The sequence below is a fragment of the Egretta garzetta genome, unplaced genomic scaffold, assembly GCF_000687185.1.
Source record: "Egretta garzetta isolate BGI_Z169 unplaced genomic scaffold, ASM68718v1 scaffold260, whole genome shotgun sequence".
Lineage (NCBI taxonomy): Eukaryota > Metazoa > Chordata > Aves > Pelecaniformes > Ardeidae > Egretta > Egretta garzetta.
The window spans coordinates 1,888,968-1,892,531 of NW_009258662.1; the positions used below are offsets into that span (position 1 = coordinate 1,888,968).

General features: G+C 44.6%; 1 protein-coding gene across 1 annotated transcript in view; it reads left to right on the forward strand.

Moving 5' to 3' along the window:
* PLXNA4 (plexin A4) overlaps window positions 1–3,564 on the forward strand; it is a 454,140-nt gene that overhangs the window by 394,844 nt on the left and 55,732 nt on the right. The window lies entirely within an intron of this gene.

The following is a 3,564-nucleotide window of genomic DNA, read 5'->3' on the forward strand; positions in this document are numbered from 1 at the left end:
GGGAGGTTGTGGAGTCTCCTTCTCTGGAGATATTCAAAGCCCGCCTGGATGAAGTCCTGTGTAACATGCTCTAGGACAGCCTGCTTTAGCAGGGGGGTTGGACTAGATGATCTCCCGAGGTCCCTTCCAACCCTTGCGATTCTGTGATTCTGTGATACCCACCTCCACCTTCATCCTCTTTCTTTTGCACTTCCGATTCACTCCAAAGGGCCAGAACCTTGGAGGAGGGTGCAGAGAGAGAAGATGCTGTATCCAGGGTTATCACTGTGGTTCAGGGTGTCAGGGACAGGTTTAAGCACTATAACTGCTGGCCATGGAGCTCCATCCAGCAGGTTGTAATGGAGAGAAGCATGAGAGGTGGATGAAAGTGCAGCCAACTCCAGTCCTGAGAATCAGCAAGAAGTAAGTTAGTCAGGACACGTGGATCTGGAGATAGACTGAGGAGGCTGTTCGTCAGTATATTTGTTATGCGGTATGATTCATTACAGCAAATCCACTGTGCTTCTCTGATTCATCACTCCTGGCTGTGGGGGTAAGCTGTTTTGAGGGATAGAAGATTGCTAAGCTAAGCCAGCTTTGCAAAATTAGTGAATGAATGTGCGGAGCCCGGCTTAAAACCTCAAGTGCCATTTTCCAAGACAATAAAGAAAAGATTACTGCTAATTTACTCCCATAGCCAAAAAAAAAAAAAAAAGTCAGACTGGGCTGGCAGGTAACTAGACTTTTATGAGGCTCCATTAATGCTTTTGAACTGGGTTTGATTTCAGTTAGGTCCAGCAATTATCTGAGTCTGCAGACAGAAAATTCTGGTCAGATCTTTTGGGACAATAAGGAGTTAAATTAAGAAAGCTCATAGTCTTGGCACCTCTGTTATTTTGCTGGGCAGCAGCAGCATCTCTCCGGGCTCTGATCCGACCTGGGCCAGAAGTGGCTGTGACCTGGTATTCACCTGCAGACACAAAAGGCAATGGCTGGTGGTTTTCATGCAAAGGCAAGACCAAGTTGTATTTGCTTGATTTGCAAGCCAGAGGGGGTTTTGGGGTGATTTTGTGTCTTCAGCAAACACAACTGCTTTGGGTTTTTTTTCAGAGAAAAGTCCCCTCTCTGATCCGGTGCTGTGCCTGTGCTAATAACTGTGGTCTGAGCCTGCAAGCTTGGTTTCCAAACCAAATACAGAATTTTTAACATGTGGGTTTAAAACTGTGTGCACAGACTTGGTTGATTAAATAAAAGGATTTATGTATATATACACACACTCATATATCTGTATATATACGCACACATTTGATACGTCTGGAACATGTAAAAATCTCAGCTGAGTAAAGATACAAAATCCCTTCTAGTTTGAATCAGCAGAGACTCATAATAACAACCATAAATAATAATAAAAATTATAACGGGCCATAGCCAAAAAATCAAAAGAACCAGGACAGTGGAGAAAGAATAACTTGGTTTATACACTTCTCTTCTGGTTTCTGGCAAGCAAGCTCTCCCTGGGTGATGTTGGGAATTCTTAATGTGAAGTTGAATTTTGGGGAGAGGGTATTTTTTTTCTGTATGGCAGGGAGGGGGAGCTCACTTGTAAGTAGACGTGTGACTTCAGAAGAGATCCCCTATGTGTTCAAGGAAACTCAACCACCCAAGCAGATCTTATGGAAATAGCAAAATGTGGGTTTGCCCCATAACATTTCCCATTAGAAATTTCCCATCACAGCTCATGGTTTCAGAGAGCAAGAACACAAGGTACTCTGCAAAACTCAAGGTCAAATGTTGTCCTAACCATGGATCAGTCTGTACAGATATTGCTTGTGTGAAAGACTGTAAGAAACCTCTCAGAGAAGTGTCACAGGAGCACCTGCCAAAAGATATGGTTGTGACAATGATCTTTGGCAGAGGTCATGGTTCATGGCTTCAAATGTATAGGTTTCTTGGTCACATAGGCTAGGTTTAAACTAGTAAATACTTAATCCAGGTGTATTCTTTGGTCCTGAAGCCAGCGAGCATGCATAGCTCTCATCCACACCACCAATGATCTTTCCTCCTTTAAAGGCAGTTTAGCTTCACCTATCCTGCTACCTGGGAGTGCTCCCTGGCCCTTGCTATTCCTTGAACCATGACCAGGCATTGCCTGGGTGACCATTAACAGCTTATCAGCATCTACGGCCACCAGCCCGTGGTTGAGCTGGTGTCCTGGCTGTTTGGTTTATCAGTGTGGGTGTAACTAGAGGGGCTGAAGCACAGTCCCAACCAGCTGTGGCCAGATCACTGAAACCTGACAGCTACACTGCTAAGCAGAGACGTATATTTGCATTCATTCCTACCTGCTCCATCTGATTAATAAAGGAAGATAAATGAGGAACATGGAAAACAAAGGTCAGAACTGTGGGAGATCTGTTGGCCAGCATAGGCTTCTTCCTTACAGAGTGTTTATTCTTTGGTGTTTTCTCATTGACGATACCCTTGTTTCACCTTTTACGTATCTGTAGGTTTACCTGGAGGCAGGAAAGGGTTTCTGAGCTTTCTTTTCCCAATCCCACCAATTTCCACATGACCTCCTATCCCATTCTCAGCAGAGCACTCCAGGAAATAAACTACAGCTCACTACAGTTTCTAAGGGGAGTTATGGAGGCAGGTGCCAAAACTGAGAGCACTCCTCACCCTGGGAAACCGTCAGAGATGGAGCTGTCTGTTGATGGCATTTCCTCATCCTGCCCTGGCTGTGTGAGCCCTGACAGCTGAAGGTTTTCCTTTCTTGGATAACTTCAGCCCTTGCATCACATTGCCTCCGCCACAGTGCTGCAAAGGCAGAGCTCACCCTTGGTAGAGCAAAGCTGCTTTGATTGGGGATGGCCAAAGCTGCCTAGGGTGAACCTTTCCCCTCAACATGACATTCAAAGCCAACCCATGCATCAGCTCCTTTGCAGTTTCCTTCTTCCCTCTCCTCCGCTCCCCAGAGTCCCACAAACAGCACTGCTGGCTGCAGCTGGAAGAGGGAAAGGAAAAGAAAGAAAGGTGTTTCTGAAAGCTGTTTCCTTCTGGTGACAGGGATTGCAGGGAATGAGAAGGGCTCCGTCTACATCTCCCCATCTTAAGCTAGGCTAAGAGAGATGTTATAAAAGTGAGAAAATCTACCAAATGCAGGTTCATGGATCATATGAATCAGCTTTCTCAGGAAATCAGTCCTTGCCCAAGCAAAGGGACAACATGACTGGAAATCTCTATTTTGTCAAATGTTGGAACTAACACACATGGCAGAGCTTATCTGCCTGGGTCACCAAATGGAAACTGAGCAAATGCCTTAGGCACACCACGTCTGAAGACTTTGGCTCTGTTTCTTCTAGCTGCTGCAGGACCAGGTTCACCAGCAGCACTGAAGTGGGTTTACTGAGGTGACATTATCCTATTCAGGGCGATGTTTTTCATAGAATCATAGAATCATAGAATCATAGAATCATAGAATCATAGAATCATAGAATCATAGAATCATAGAATCATAGAATCATAGAATCATAGAATCATAGAATCATAGAATCATAGAATCATAGAATCATAGAATCATAGAAT